The 17,471-nt window shown below is 41.1% G+C and overlaps 1 long non-coding RNA gene across 1 annotated transcript in view; it reads left to right on the top strand.

The window, feature by feature from the left end:
- The window catches only part of LOC134591893 (uncharacterized), a 38,339-nt gene extending 28,093 nt beyond the window's left edge, over positions 1-10,246 (top strand). The window contains exon 3 of the long non-coding RNA XR_010088600.1: positions 10,140-10,246. This is a non-coding gene — a long non-coding RNA (uncharacterized LOC134591893). The remainder of the gene's footprint in view (positions 1-10,139) is intronic.
- Positions 10,247-17,471: the final 7,225 nt, after the last annotated feature.

The raw sequence follows: 17,471 nt of genomic DNA, 5'->3' as shown, positions 1-17,471 counted from the left end.
CTTTTCAGCGCTGACTGTGGATTACCTTCAATACCAGCGGAGATCGTGGGATTTAATATTGTCGCTACACATTACATAATTTTTTTTAAAATTTGGAATGGCCCAAAAGAACTTTTTCAGCTATTTTAACCAAAATGATTGGGGTATAGCCCTTACAGTTACTTCTAGTACATCGGTGTTTTTTTTTTTTTTTTTTTTTTTAGATCTCCATATATTTATAGAAAATAATCGGATATGCACAAAAACATACTTCAAACCTGTGGATGTAAATAGTTTTATTCAATCATCCAGTTGCTACAATCACCCTGGTTAAATGTTATTCCTCAGTCTCAATTTCTCAGGGTAATAAAAAAATTGCACAAAAGAAGAGCACTTTATTGAACAAGCGTTCAAACTACGGAGAGACTTTTTAAAAGGATATAACGAGGAAGCAAGAAAATAGTTTTAAACACTGAAAGAAATTGCCTTTTAAAATACAAGAATAAAGACATAACTAGGGAGAATAAAGGTGTACCAATTTTGAGTAATTTTAATAATCTGTCCTCTATTAAAGAAAATTGTGCATAAACACTGGCCAATATTGAGACAAGACCCAACACAATACGACACCCTACCAGAGAAACCACAAATGATCTTTAAGGGAGCCCCAAGTCCTTTTTATTTTATTTTTTCTTAAAAATATTCGTATTTATTTTCCTTATCTTTTCTGGTTATGTTGCCTTTGAGAGCGTATGGTAGCCCAGGAATGAGAATTACCCCCATTTGCAAAAAAGACAACCCAAGGTATTGCAAATGGGGTATGTTCAGACAAACACTGGCCAAAGTTAGTGTTCATAATAGTTTTTTGCATTTTTAACACACAAATATAAATGCTAACTTTGGCCAGTGTTTGTGACTAAGTGGCTACTAAAAAAAGACTGGACATACCCCATATTGAATACCCTGGGTTGTTTACTTTTAAAAAAAGAATGTAAATGTGAGGTGTGAGTCAAAGATTTATGACAAATAAGGGTTTTAATATCACTATTGATACGTTTTAAAAATATAGATTTAGAAACCCTTCTACTTGTAGCCTTTTAACTTGCAAAAAAAGCTAAACCAACATGTTAACATTGGGTATTTCTAAACTCAGAACTAAATTTTAGAAACTATTTATTTATTATGGGTGTTTTTTGGCGGTTGTAGATGCGGAACAGATTTTGGGGGTCAAAGTAAGAAAGTGTGTGTGTGTGTGTGTGTGTGTGTATGTATGTGTGTGTATATGTGTATATATATATATATATATATATATATATATATATATATATATATATATGTATATATATATGTATATATGTATGTGTGTGTGTGTGTATATATATATATATATATATAATTTTTTTTTCATATTTTATTAAAGAAATTGTAAATATATGATGAAAATGGTATTCGAAAGACCACTTAATGACAAGAAAACCTGTATATAATGTGTGGGTACAGTAATTGAGTAAGAGGAAAATTACAGCTGAACACAAACACCACAGAAATGTAAAAACAGCCCTGGTCCTTAATGGTAAGAAAATTGAGAAACGGTCTGGTCACTAGGGGATTAACAATCCCTTACAAAGAATTCACAAAAATTACAAGATTAGAATTAATTACATGTCATACCAGAAACATTGTATATCTATTAATATGCCCATGCGGATTCACCTATGTGGGTTGCACAAAGAACTCTCAACGTTAGAGTGGAAGAGCATACTAGAAATATTAAAGCATATGAAGGACACTGTGTATCCACACATTTTAAAAACCATCACAACTGTGACCCACGAGGTTTACAATTTATGGGCATCCAGAAAATGACTGTCAAGTGGAGAGGGGAAAATGTGGTAAAAAGTGGTCGCACCTCAGCAGAGCTCCTGTCTAAATAGCCTGAAAAATGAGCAAAATCGCTGCAAAACCTGCAAATTCAATGCCTTTACATCCCAGACACTGGGGCTTAATATCCAGACAATGCATAACCGAGCCTGGGACCACAAAATGCGACCGATTCCAGGGGATGGACCTGAGGCCTACTCAGGAAGCATGGGGGAGGCGGACGATTCCTCAGCTGACTGCAGCCTGTAACAAAGGAGGTCTCCCCAGAACACTCTCTCCCCCCCCTGCCGGTGAGGGATATCCCGGCAACCAGAGCATGTGGATCAGGACAGAGAAACAGAGCTCAGCCACCTTGCACCGCCGGACCGCTGACTCACGACATGGCGGAGACCACGTGGATCTCAGCATCCAAGCCCAGCTTGCCTCCACTGTCGGAGCCGCTAGACCGTCTATTCAGCAATTTTTGGCCCAAACTCACCAGCCGCAGAGACACCCGGACACAAGTCCCACCGGCATTAGCCACAAAGGACATTACACAGCAGCCTGCAGCTCCGGTGCAGAACCAGAGAAAGATCGAGACAGCAGGGAGTGAGAGGCGGAAGAAACGCCGAAAGCCCCAGTGCCCGACTCTTAGATCGCTGGTGAGTTGCCCAAAGCCTCAACGGAGAAGATCTCCAGGGCTGCCCCATCACCACCCCTCTCACCCGCAAAAAGTCCTCTCTAAGAACCGCCCTAGCACACTCAGGCAGGTTCCGTCTCAGAACAGCAACCCTCCAGGTCTAAAGGCACACACAGGACTCCCAAACACTCACCACTCCAAGCCACCAGGAAACCTAGAGGCAGCACGTAGCCAACTCACTGCCCAACGAACGGGAGTGTTTGGTCCACTCACTCCCCCGAGAGGCGGCAAAGCATATGGCTGTGACATATATCTGGCAGGTGTTGGCTGACTGGGACATTTGACAACACAGATGAATCATTCACCCTATGCCTCATAAAGTCCCTACCTGCTACTAAGGACATTTTCTTGTTCCCCTGAGAAATAGTGTTACTCCCATGCTCATATGCTATGCTCTGCAACTCACACGCTAACCCACTGCAGTTTCTTTTGTATGCCTATCGACGAACACTAGTATAAACATGTGCCAAACTTTTAACAAAGCACAACCTATACACACTCTATAGGGCTATGTATAATAATGTTCAGCCTGCATAACACTCCATAGCCTCAATAGACTTAGCATGCTCCTACATTCCTGTATTAACCCATAAAACTGTGCAAAGTTAATAGGACACATAACTGTTTCTCTGTCTGTCGAAGTCTTTAATTTGCTATCACTACTAAGCTTACGATATTATCTTGTTTACATAACTACTTAAAATAAAAAAACGTGCAATGTCATTAATGCCATGTGATTAAGACTGCATGCAAACTTGACTGTACCAGCTATTGTGGCAGTACAAATTCGCCTGTTACCCTTATGCACGAACAAAAATAAAGAATAAAAAAAAAAAAACTGGGCAAGGCTGAAATGGAATGGATCTTTAACTTAAATTCATTACAACTAGGTGGCCTTAATGCCGACTTTGAGCTACACACCTTTCTATTAAACCGCAAATTTGTATCTGTCATCTTTTATTGTATTAACAATTCCTTCTAGCACCTTTTTATAAGTGTACAAAATACTTATTTCATTTATGTGCTTACATGAATTACCATACTTGTTACTATAAATACCCCAGTCTGACATTCTCCTTATACCCCTCTTTCCCTTTCCCTTTTCCTTCCTATTTCCAACATAGACGTTTTTAACTTCACTGAGGGGGAAGATATACATAGGGGACTGTGAGTATTGCTGATAGACTAACTGACGAAATCGGAAGTGACGCGCCACAAGTTTAGCCGCATCACTTCCGGTGGACTCAGCCGGAGACAGACATCGTCAAAGACCACCAGGAAGTGATTTCACTTCCGGCGTACGAAGAATAAGCACCACATTCGGCACAGCAAGGGCATTCTGCCCACAAGCTCAATGGTTGGAGGACATACATCACGTGACTGCAATAGATGAATTAAGCACAGATATTTAAATGCACTCCTGGACCTGGAAGACCTCACAGCCAGCTGAAGAAGCTTTCACCGCGAAACGCATTTTGGCACACAAGGACTGCACTACCATAGACTGATAGGTTCCCTTTTATTTAAGTATTTTTATGAAGATTTTATTTTGATAGTGGATTTTAGCATCTTCTGAAGGTCTGTCCTGTTCCAGATTGGGGAGTGTCACCCCACAATTTGACACTAGGCATTTACACCTGAGAGCCAAGGCACATATGGGCTCTTATTAAGGTGAGAGTCCCTTCTATAAAGTGATCCCAAGTCTGATTGATATATACCTACTGCACCGTAATCTCTTGTTTTGCTTGCCTTGAGATCCTAATTTCATCCAAGGTGGTGTGGTGCTTCCTATAAAAGCACATCTGCATTCATATAGTGCCTTATCCTCAGGCACTGAATATTGTGAGTGTCTACTTATATGTATTTTGGATCCAGCACTGTTTTTAAGTACTATCTGCACTAGAATTGTTCTATAATTTTTTTTCTTTACATATTGCCCTACATCAAGATTTATATATTCTTACAGTAAAAGGGTAAGCAAACATCTGCTTGTTTATTATTTAGCAGGTTTCTTTTGGTCAGAGTTGTCTGCGTGGGGACTTTTTTTGTGATGCCTCTGCTTCCTTCCAAGCCGTACTGTGGTAGCCCTGAGCCCTGCCCATCTTGGTGTCTTTTCATTCCGTGAGGAGTTGGTTTGGGTCAGAGCTGCAGTTGCAGACCTTGTCTTGCTCTGTAGGGTTTTTCCCCAGTATTGAGACTAGAAGTTTGCAAAGGCCTTTGCGATGCTGTCTACTTGTGTGGCCTAGGTCTTGGGCATCGTGTCGGTAGCCATATTGGCTCTCAATGTGCAGGATTCCGGCTCTACTGGACCCCTTGGGTCTGGACGGTTTGAGTATGGTTTCCCCTCAGGGAGGACCGATATAACCCTTGCCAGTCCATAGGTTGGGGGGTGGGATCATATTTGAGTTCCATAGTCGACCTGAGGACAAGGGAAGCAGCTGCCTCTCCCTCCTGCAGGCCGCAGTTTTGATCTGACATGGAGTTACTGACCATCTGCTGTGAAGCTGCAAGCCCGGTGTCCCCAGAAAGTGTACGAATGGCTTGTTGCGACATGAAACTGTTTAGGGTGTTTTTTATTTTATTTTTTATTTTTTTCAATTCTCTCAGGCCCAGAGCTCGGGCAGCGTGTGACCAGCCAGTTCAGCAGTCAGCCTCCACCCTTTAAGTACCAGTTTTTAACTCTAGTCTTAGTGTTTGAGTGACATTTGGGCAGAAAGCCCACAACAAAGATGGCTGACCTGTCCCAATGATGGAAGGGCGTCCTGCCGATATTGCCATCCAAACAGGAAATGATCACAAATTCCCTCGCCAATCAAAACCCACCCACATGTGAATTATTGACAAGTAAAGGAGCGGGCTATTTAAACAGCAGCAGATACAGGACATTGCAGAGACATGGAGAGACTTTTTACAGTCGAAACATATGATCTCTACTTCATGGACTTTTCATATATATTACTTTGTTTTTAATGGTTTTATATAAGTCCTGAATAAATTCCATTTAGTGATCTTGGTGCTGCTATTTGTCTACTTACTGGGTGGACTCCTTAACTGGACCAGTCTACAAGTTGCCTCTTCTGCCTATACAGGTACCCTTGGGAATATCATACAGAGCCTACGACTGCTCTCAAATTTGTTTGTTTAACCATGGAGTACATTTCTATTCAGCTGATTTTACAGTCTGTGTTGTATTTTCATTTTGTCCATATAGGTTGAATTTGAGCTATATTACTATCTCCAATACTGTGTGTTTAAGTATATACATTTGTTTTGTTTTTTTTAACAAACTTATAGGGTGTATTATACACTGTGGTTATACACATTGTTTTATATTTCACGGTTTAGGTGTTGGGGAAACGCCTATTACACCCTTAAGGCAATTTATTCCCTTGGAAGCGCCATACTTGCTCACTACTTACGTTTCACTAACCTAATATGAGCTCTTCTTCACTTGTGTTCTTATACCGGTTATGAAAAATCAATAAAAATTGGGGAAATAACATTTTTAAAATATAATCTTCTTTTAAAATATGCCAGTGTTTAATTTTTTTTCATCTTAAACAATGGGTAAAACAATATTTTTAGTGAGTGAATTTATGAGGTGATTCCTGTCAAAATTATTTCTAATTAGGGTGTCTATATGATCCTTGTTATAATTTTTCTAATAATACTTAATCTCACTAACTGGCTCTTAGGAATTCCTTTAAGAAGGGAAAGGTAGTGGCAGCTTGAGGTGTTTATGTAGGTATTTGTGTGTACTTAAAAAAATAAAATAAAAATGTTTTGGTATGCAAGGTATGTTTGTGGTGCTGAAGTCTGTAGTTTGATGCCTCCTGTCATTGTTTAAAAACGTAAACAATTTATCTATTGTCCCATCCGAGATTAAAACCAAACCCGTTATCTAGATATCTTCTATAGTGTGGTTTTTTTTTGTTTTGTTTGTTTTTTTTTATCCCTTTAGAGTTATTCTTGATAAGTCTCCTCCAAATCAGCCATAAAAAGATTAGCGTCGCTCGGCCCTACCTGCATACCAAAATCTGTGCCTTGTAGTTGAAGATTAAGTCCTAAAACCAGAAATGATGAGTTCTTAAAATTATGACCAATCACTTGAAAATAAAATCTATAAGAGAAGGAGAAATCTGGGTGTCCTTCCCTACTCTTCTTGCCACCCTCCCCAAGAATATTTTTAATGGAAGTACACACTAAATTGTGAGGAATGATCGTGTAGAGGTATTGTACATCACTAGTAAATAAAACAAAAGAATCTCCACATCAAATCATTTAAAACTTTAACAGACTCCTTCCATCTTTGAGGTGGGATTTCATAGCAGACACATAGGGTTGTAGGTGGATGTTGAGCTATTCTGATAGATTGGACAGGATAGAGTTGATCACTGTTACTGTGGGAACTCTATTATTTTTTGGTAAAAAAAAAAATGAATGGAATTATCATTCTTGATGATTTGATTTTATAAGCCTTTGTAAAAAGAAAAGTTACGATGGCTTTTATGTCAGAGGTTGGGAGGAGCATTATGTATACAGTTTTGTCCTCTAATTGGGAAAGTGCTTCCTTTTATGTAAGCTTCTGAAGATAAAATCACAAACCTGCCACCTTTGTCAAGTTGAACGATGTGTTTTTTTTTTTTTTTTTGTGTTCTAAGGCTTCCTTTTTTCATGTTTTGATGTCCTTTAGGTTTTTTATTACTAATTTTCAAAAAGGTCAACACTGCCAGACTTTAAGTTGGACGAAAAGAAGGCAGATTTGGGTTTAAGGTTCATGTATGTATCAGTTGCATTAATATTTGGAAAGTTGGCCGTATCAGTGGTATTTTGATTATCGTGACTTGCATAAAATCTTTTTAGAGTAGCATGTCTTATGAATTTGTTAATGTCTATGAAGGCAGAGGAATGATTGCAATTGCAGGTAGGGGCATATTTGAGTCATTTACTAAGGACTGCAATTTCTGTAGCATTTAGAACTTTGTTAGATAAGTTAAAAATACCTGATGTTGATGTAAGATGTGGGTGCTGAGTAGTTTTTATTCTCTGCTTCATTTCTTGAATTCTTCTTCCTCCTTCCTCTGGCGTTAAGCTTCTTTTATTCTTCCTTTCCTCTATGGGGTATGGTAAGTGAGGTGGTACCCATTTCTAAAAATGGTCCTCTGTATAATTGGAGGAAAGGGTGTAGAATCTGTTTCTTTTTCTTAAATCATTAGGGGATAGAGGAGCTTTTTAAATGGTCTATTGGAAGTATTGGGTCTTAGAAAATGAGTGGTGGTGTTTTTTTCTTTGTGGTTGTGATGTGCCCAATCTCGCCACTGTGCATTGAAGGAGCATGGTTGCCTGCCTGCTGCCTTTTGACTATGGACCGGCATTTAAATACTTTGTTTTCCTATGCAGAAAGGTCTATTCATGTATTTCTGCTCTGGCGTTCGGTAGATTCTCGGAATTACGGAATGAACTAATTTAAACCAGATAGCTATGCCATGGAGCCTATTCGTGTAATAAAAGACTTTGGCTCCATGGCAATTGAACTGTATGTGTGTGGTCTGAGAGCCATTCAGTAATAATGTGCGCTCAGACCTAAGCTATCTGGGGATATGTTGCATGTCTGTATTTTATGTAATATTTTATGTGTATTTTATTGTATTTTACTGCCATGTGCTTAATGGAGTTTTGCCTCTGTCCTTGGAGATAATTGGATTACTTCCCAATTACCTCCAGGATAGACTCTGTGGAACTGGTTTTGGGCAGAAAAGCCATGCTTCCTTTGGTCACAAAGGACTTCGATCTATCTTTTGAAGCAATGGACCAATGTGGATGAGTGTCTGAGTGTATTGTACGTGTTTATTGGTTGTTTTCCAAAACCCTGTGGGTGGTACTAATGTGTATATAAGAACAATAAACCCACAGCTGTGTCTGTTCACTGCTTGACCCTCAACACGGAGCCTTGTCTCGTTCTTGGGCGGATTTATTGTATGCTGTTCCAGTTTGACTGATAGGAGTGTAAACCTATTCGTATGGTTTTTCCTTTTCTGCTGTTTACGGCATTCATATGGTTTGCTGTTCGGCGGATTGGTGTCTTTGGTAGCTGCCTGTATATATGGAAGGGTAATATCTCCTAAACGGCTTTTAACCCCTTTTATGCCTGCGGTGCCGTTACAGTGGTTTAGGAGAAGCGAAATCCAATATGAATTCAGTGGTCAAATCTCTTCGTGTGGTGGTATGAAAATGCCTTGGAGTAATTTTGTATTTGGTCAATGTGCAAGACTTTTTTATACGGTTGGTGTTGAGGTGAGGTGACGTTGCAGTGGTGGAGTATTTTTTATTTTTTTTGCATGGCTGATCCAGATTTGTAGTATCTGGGGTGCTGAAAGTAACTTTCTTCGAAGGGGTCAGGTACATAAGTGTCTGTGTTGGAAATGTTTTTGATGATATTTCATTTTAATGCGGTTTCTCCCTTTATTTGGTGAAGTGCGAGAAGGCTCGCTATTGGTGTGATATGACGTACGTTTATATTTTGTTTTTTTTCCCCCACATAGTCCTGTTTATCCCTAATGTATCTTTTATCTTAATGTTTTGTTTCTTTTTCTACCTTCTATCTTACTAAGTATCAGAATAGTTTTGCTTATATTCCTGCCCATCTCTAAAAGGGAGTTTTTCTTTTTCATGTTGATTTCTTTATCCAAGGATGATATTTTTTCACTTTTATTTTTTAGTATAGTCATCAGTCCTAAGTTTTTTAAGAAGAATGTATCAAGAGGAAAACTCCAGCTATATCATTTGGAGGGATTCTACCATCAAGGCGTAAAAATAGGGAGGGGGGCAATGCTCTCTCTGTATCCTCTAAAATGGCATAAATATTAGGTAGACACAAAAACATCCTTTCTTGTCGAGCATATTGGACTACAACTCCTTCCTTTTTTATTTATTTGGCGGGGAGGGAAATGATTTCTCTTCTGTTGGTAAATTAATTTTAGAGCAAACATGTATTTTCTTTATTATTAAAATGAACATGAAAAAGCTACATTACAAGTTACACCACTAGTACTTCCTTGATGATTTGCTGGCCTATTAAAGTTGAAGTATATATTGATAGCCATAGACCTGTAGAAACAATTATCATGCATACTGGAAGAAGTGCTAATGTTCTGACAAATAGAGCACTGTATATGCCTTCAACCCATAAGTCCCCAAACTATGCACAAAACGTTTCTCTTTATGGTATTTGGAGGCACCAATACATGCCAGGTGCACCTTCGTTGATCAGAATAGCAGCATCATTTTAAAAAGGATCAGGTGATGAGTCACACAAAGTTGTGGTAACCATCAAAATGTGTCCTAATACTGTAGAAACTAGAATACAATAACCATTGCTTTATAAGGGAGGATTAAAACCTTGCCATTTTAAGGAAATACCTTCTCAACTTATATAGCTTTAATGTAACTGGCACACTGGGGGTTAAAATGTTTGAAGAAAACTAAAGCATTACATCACATTCATAGATTCACATAGAAAATATGTATTGTGTCAAAGTACGAGTTATATTGAAGATTTTGTTTTGACTTCATAGAATTCACAAATGTCGTCTTTTACTAGAAATACACACCTCTACTGCATGAAACAAGTAGTCAATCTGACTTACCAAAAAAACGTGGGAGAAAGAAGAAAAATTTTACCATACCATGTTTACATCCGGATAAAAATGCCCAAAACAAATCTGACAAAAAGGTATGTAACATTGACAGCTATTTGATTTCTTGTTCTGATTTTGATTGGGTGAAAGTTTGAAAAGGACAGTGACATGCCAACAGTAATGTTTTGAATGGATTGTTACGATTATCAGAAAACCTAATATTTTAACAATACAACAACGTTTGATAAGCAAATGTGCATGTGGTTATATTCTCGGTGTGTGAAAGGGATATAACCACAAGCACATCATGGGTGAATTTAATCTTCCTGATGTGAACTGGAAAACCAAAATAGCTGCTTGTGCCAGGAGCACACAAATTCTGAACTCCCTACTGGGATTGTCTCTAAAACAAGTCATTGAGGAGCCAACTCGTAAAGAGGCCATACTAGATTTAGTGTTAACAAATGGAGATTTGCTATCAGATATTACTGTAGGTGAAAGTTTAGGATCCAGTTATCATTGGTCAGTGTGGTTTGATATAAGAACCGTGACTGAGTCGCCACACAAAAATAAAAGTTTTAGACTTTAGAAAAACAGACTTTTCTAAAACTAGAATATGTGTAAAGGAGTCATTATCAGACTGGAACAGTTTAAACAGAATGCAGGAGAAATTTGCTTATTTATAAGTTGCATTACTGAAAGCAACAGATAATTCCATTAGGCCTGTCAGTAAGAGCAGAAAAATGAAACCGCTGTGTAACTCCGCAGCAGTGTCCAAAATAGTAAGTGTTGGCATTTAGTAAATATATATGTTAAGGCAGAGCCTGTAGTTGTGGGAGGCGTTAACCGGCCTATTTATACCCAGACCTACCTCTAATCAGGGCTGAGATTGACCCAGACTCCACTGCGTCCATTTCCGGTTCTGGTCCAGCAGCCACCTCAAATCAACAAGGAAACTCCTATTGCACGCATCCAGCACCATCCCGATGAACGGAATGTCCCCCTTCCCGACGGCATTCAGCCAGCCGCAGGCAGGTCCTGCACTAGGACCACGAGAAATTTTGGGCAGTTGCCGTGCTTCCGCCAGCTCGTTGCCACCGTCCCTTCCAGGCCGCAATTACTACCGGTCACGTGAGTACCCAGCACTCGCCTCCTTCCGGGTTGCTCCGTAACTCCGGACACACAGTCAGGGGAGCGGAGGGGCTGGCAAGCACACTCAAGTGCCAAATGCCAAACCCCCCACGCCTTTCTTCCGGGTCGCTCCTTAAACTCCGGACACACAGTCCACCTGTCAGGCAAGCGGAGGGGCTGGCAAACACACAAGTGCCAAATGCCAACCCCCCCCCCCCCCACACACACACACAAGTTCTATACGTGTCGGATACACAGTCCACCAATCAGGGGAGCAGAGCGGCCCGGCAAGCACACACTCACAAGTGCCGAATGCCGAACCCCCCCTCCCCCCGCTCTTCACAAACAAAGACCCCCACTAGCTCATGAGTCAAATTGCACTTAGTGCATGTTTCCTTTCCAGTCATTTGTTATGGTAACCACTTTCCTGTTCTAAATTAAGTCTACAATAAATATATCCACATGGCTATTTTAAAGTATGCACAATTACAGTTTTCCTCCTGCCCTAATAAACCAGCCATCAATCCAATCAGCCGCAGCCAATCTCAAAATTATATAATATAATTATATACAACCACAACAATATATTCAAAGTCTGGGGCAGGAGAGGGAAGGAGGGAGGGAGAGAAGTTCGTTATTAAAGGGAACACACTCACTCACTCACTCTCTCTGTTCCCCATACGTGTATTTTATCTAAGCAATCCCTAACATTGGATACCAAATCATTGCGTACCGCACTACCACAAATACATAGGTAAGTAAGAGAGAGAATCTTGTCAATGCAATATCAATATCACAGTCGCATACTCACTCTAATCATCAATTAGGCTTTCCGGGACAACGCATAGTCCTCAAACTTCAACCCCCGTATCCACCGGACAAGTTTCGTGCAGGTAATACATTCCCACACTTACGTACGTCAGAATTATTATTAATCTTTTTTTAACTAACTCTTCATAGGTCTCTAAGCCATCTGAGGCCACCGACGTGCCATAACAGTCTGGAAAACATGAATTTCTTCCCGCAGTTCAAGGCAATTGCGCAAACTCTCTAACCACAAGTAAGTATCCTGTTTCTTTTCCCATCTATTTACACCCCATTAAGTAATCACCCTTTCAGACACGCACCTGACAGACCAACAGGTTAAAAAGCCAACACAACGGCACCATTCAATCATGGTCCCTAACCATGTCCACATTTAGTGGATAAATCCATCACTCTCCACCAAGGCATGACACCCCCACATCGTTCCATAGTTCACTCTACATTGCACGTCATCACGCTTATTTGGCCCTCACAAACAAAGATCGCTTCGCCCAACGGCATCACGGGCAAACTCACCATAGACACGTACGAGCACCCCAATCACTCCTCCATTACAAGGAAGTTCACTCCCCGCAAAAAACTTAAACAACTCTCCTAGTAATACTCTTCCCCCAATCAAATCAATGTCCCCTAACGCATGTACTTACTAATGTTATAGAATGTCACACGCTTCGGACATAGCCGAGGATGTCTCCCTACCCAGCACCCCAGCCAGAATCTCCAGCCCAAGTACCCCAGTGGATAATGTAGAGACGGCTAGTCCAGAGTCTCTACGCTCCTGGACCATACCCAAGATCGCTGCTGAACTCAGGAGACGAGGCATACCATACCCGGCCACTGCCTGCAAAGCGGAACTAGACCGCCTCCTGAACGCTAACCCCGACACCAGGCACCAGCACACAGGCAATCGACGGAAGCACACTTGGACTTCAGGCCACAATGTCCGCTCTTCTTTCTTCAGTTAACCTCATTAATGAGAGACTGGAGAAACTTGAAAATCAAGTGGCCATAATCACCCCAGCAGCTATCCCCTCCAGGCTACCACAGACTTTGCCTAACCCGAGTAACTGCACAATTTCCAACCCAGCACCTACACCCACACATCATCACGCCTGCCCACTTAGTGCCCCAGGCTTTTAAGACATTTTAGAAGGGAGAGATGTCAACCTGGTATCACTCCTCATAGCATCCCAAGACTTGGTAGAAAACAAGGCTTACTGCTATGGGGAGGTATCTGTTGTACTCCAGGCTAGGGACCCTAGGCTTAACAAGAAGCTGGCCATCCCTGATTTTGTGATAGCTTTTGGCTCATACAGGGACGTCATCTGTTCTGTCTTCCCTCAACGCAGAGAGGAGCTGGACCTTTACCTCCACATATTGGTGGACCAAGGCAACAAGTACGGAGGCTACTCTTTCTATGATTATCATAGGTCATTCTCGGCGAAGGCGGCGGCAGTGCTGATTCAGTTTAACATATGCTCAGACTATCTAGCCAACTAGACATGGTACTGTTCTGCCGCCACTTCGCTGGCCTCAAGCCTCCGTCTTGTGCCATTTGCACATCAACTGCACATTCCACCAATTTGTGCCCCTCTGAACTGAGCCAACCCTCCACTAGCCATGCAGAGCTCACCCCCAAATCAGACAGGGTGATCAAGGACAAATTAGGCAGACCCATTGTCTTCCTCAGTAAAGCACAGATATGCAATAACTTCAATTCGGGAGGCTGTAGCTTCAGCGCTTGTCGTTTGTTGCATGTCTGTTCCCTTTGCTTTAGGGCACATGCAAAGACCATGTGCCCTAATAAGCTTTTCCCTAGACAATGACTCATGGAAATTAATGTTAGCAACCTCACCTATTATCTCTCCAACCACCTCTCCCCTCACTTGGTCGAGTTCCTTACCACAGGGTTCACGGTAGGATTCCACACGGGGCTAGTGGCAACCCCGGGGGGGGCACCCTAGAATGCAGGAAAAACAATTGCTCCCGCAAAGAGCTACAGTCTCTCCTGGGCTCACTAAACTTTGCAATCTGCATTCATTTTACGCTTGCTACACCTCCTAACGGAGACCCCCCACGACAATACTCACATTGACATTGATGATAATGCCAAAGCAGACTTACTGATGTGGGGCAGCTTTCTTTCCTCCTGGAATGGGAGGTCAATGTTCATACCCCCACTCGATGTAGATTCCCCGGTCATATGGACCGATGCAGCAGCCCACACAGGGTTTGAGGCCATATACAACAACCAGTGGTTCCGTGACTCATGGCCATCCGAAACCTCAACATTACAGGCATTTAATACCACATCCTGACCCCCACATTTCAGGACCTGATAATGGACTGATATGGAAAACAACACGCACTAACGTTGGCAAAATCTGCTCTGTCAGACAACACCAAGAAGTCCTACGATAGGGCACTTACTATTTTCTCCAGGTTCACTTCCAAACACCACATCACCAACACCTTTTCCATCGATACGGTACTTGCTTTCACCGCTCACTGCCACCTACACTTTAAACTGGCACATAACAACATCATACTTTACCTCATGGGCCTACAACACCACTTACTCACCTTATTTCCCTGCCACAAACCTTTCATGTCATCCTATCTCCTGAAAAAAGTCCTGAAAGGTATATTTTGCACACACAGCCCTTCAACAGCCAAAAGACAACCAATTGACGGGAATAAATTTAAGGATCTATCAGATCTGTTAGATTCCAGCCCATTTGAACCTAGTACTAACTGCATACTCAAAACGGCAATGTACAGCACGTTCTACAGGTTCTTAAGGCCCAATGAATTCACGGTGCATAGTCTCTGTCAACACAAGTTACATCAGATTAAGGGATCTACGAAAATTGGGGGACCACTACATACTGCTTTTAAGACAATCCAAAACAAATCAGTTGGGACCTCCTACAGAGATCCAGTACTTCCCGACCCATAATAAATGGTGTCCGGTGACCGTTCTAGATACTTTCTGCCTTTCCCTCAAAGACAAACAAAGCTACTCACCCCTACTCACAATTGCCGACAAACCCCTGACCACGGCTAAATTCATATACTACGTAAGGGCCTTGGCAGTCAGACTAGGTCACAACCCCATGTCCATCTCAGGATACTCATTTAGGATCGGCGCCGCTTCAGCTGCATCCAGCAATAATGTACCCGTACACATCATTACAAAACTAGGAAGGTGGAAATCAGCAACTTACAGCAAATATATTCCACAACCAGAAAAAGAACTTAGGAAAGCTTTCAAGGAATTGATCATGTGAATTTATAAAGCATTAAACTTTTTTGCCCTCATTATTTCAGGCCTACCCAATCGTCGATTCAGGCACACCGACTAGCAATCATCACCTACTACTCCAGATACGGCTTAATATCCCAGTGTATATATGTGTATGTGTGTGTATATATGTGTATGTGTGTGTATATATGTGTATGTGTGTGTATATATGTGTATGTGTGTGTGTGTGTGTGTGTATATGTATGTATGTATGTATATATATATATATATGTATATTTATTTACAAATTTTTTTTTTTTTTAAACCGTGTGTAGAAGAGACAGATCTATAAAATTGGGCAGATAGGGGAAAAGCAAGTTATAAGAGCCTCACCTCAAAAGCACCCACCAAAGAGGGAAAAAAGCAGTGTGTAAAGAAAAGAATTGGATATTTTTTAGATAAATGAGAAAAGGAAAGTAAAACCATGATTTAGTTGGTTAAATAAAAATGGAAGGTATGTAGAAGAGGATACAGGTCTAGCTGACTGCCTCAATTAATATTTTTGTTATTTACAGCTGAAAATGAAGGAAAGGGACCTCAGTTAGGAAAAAGGACAAATTAGTAATTTGTTACATGTGAGTTTACCGAGGAAGAGGTTCTATTTCAACTGTCAAAAGTAAAGACAAGTCAATGGGGCCTGATGGAATACATAAAGTTATTAAGAGCTTAGTGGTCTACTAGCGAAACAATTAAAAGATTTATTTACCCTTGTTATGAAAATACTTTGAATAAAAATTAACATTGAGAAAAAAAAAACAATTTATTTAACCAATCATTAATAGAAGTATTCCCAGAAGATTGCAAATGTACCCATTCACAAGAAAAGTAGTAGGAAGTAGTGATGTACCGAACTGTTCGCCGGCTAACATAGCGTGTTCGCGATCGCCACCATGGGCGAACACATGCGCGGTTCAATCCGCCCCCTATTCGTCATCATTGAGCAAACTTTGACCCTGTGCCTCACGGTCAGCAGACACATTCAAGCAAATTAGCAGCAGACCCTCCCACCTCCCTCCCAGCATCCATTTTAGATTCATTCTGAAGCTGCATGCTTAGTGAGAGGAGGGAAAGTGTAGCTGCTGCTCATTAGATAGGGAAATTGATAGCTAGGCTAGGGTATTCGGTGTCCACTACAGTCCTGAAGGACTAAACTAATCTCTGCTGTAAGGACAGCACCCCAAAAAGCCCTTTTTAGGGCTAGAACATCAGTCTGCTTTTTTTTTTTTTGTGTAATGTAATTGCAGTTGCCTGCCTGCCTGCCAGCTTCTGTGTCAGGCTCAGTGGATACTGTGCCTATTTGCCCAGTGCCACCACTCATATCTGGTGTCACAATAGCTTAAGCTTGACATTTAAAAATAACTTTTTTTCTCTGTAATAGATTGAATAGCAGTTAGCTGTCTGCAAGTGTCTGGGTGTCAGGCCTTCAGCGTCTGCTCTGCAGACTTCTGCCAGTGTACTTTGCCAGTTGCCACTCATATCTGGAGTCTCTATAGCGTGCTTTTACAAAGAGTTTTTTTCAGTGTAAGCTGATAGCAGTCAGTGTCCTTAAAGCGGGTGTGTCAGGCCTTCAGCGTGTGCTCTGTAGACCTCTACCAGTGTACTTTGCCACTCATATCTGGTGTCACAATAGCGTGCATTTAAAACTAAAAAACTTTTTTCACTGTTATAGATTGAATAGCAGTTGGTTGTCTCCAAGCGTCTGTCAGGCCTACAACGTGTACTCTGCCAACCTTTGCCAGTTCACTGTGCCACTCATATCTGGTGTCCCAATAGCTTGCATTTAAAGACCAAAAAACTTTTTTCACTGTTATAGATTGAATAGCAGTTGTCTCCAAGCGTCTGTGTGTCAGGCCTCCTCATCTGCCCACAGTCAGGTATCTGTCAAGGACATGTTTGAGCGTAAGAAGCCAATGTCAGAAAGTCACCCCCTGGCCCGGCGTCTGACACCTGGCTTGTCTGAACTATTAGCCCTCCAGCTTTTACCATACAAGTCTGAGGCGTACCCGGCCAAAATTTATTTTCACAAAAGGCAATC

This window comes from Pelobates fuscus, chromosome 1, assembly GCF_036172605.1.
Source record: "Pelobates fuscus isolate aPelFus1 chromosome 1, aPelFus1.pri, whole genome shotgun sequence".
In the NCBI taxonomy this organism is placed as follows: domain Eukaryota; kingdom Metazoa; phylum Chordata; class Amphibia; order Anura; family Pelobatidae; genus Pelobates; species Pelobates fuscus.
The sequence above is the reverse complement of the archived record's forward strand: the minus strand, read 5'-3'. Positions and strand labels throughout refer to the sequence as shown.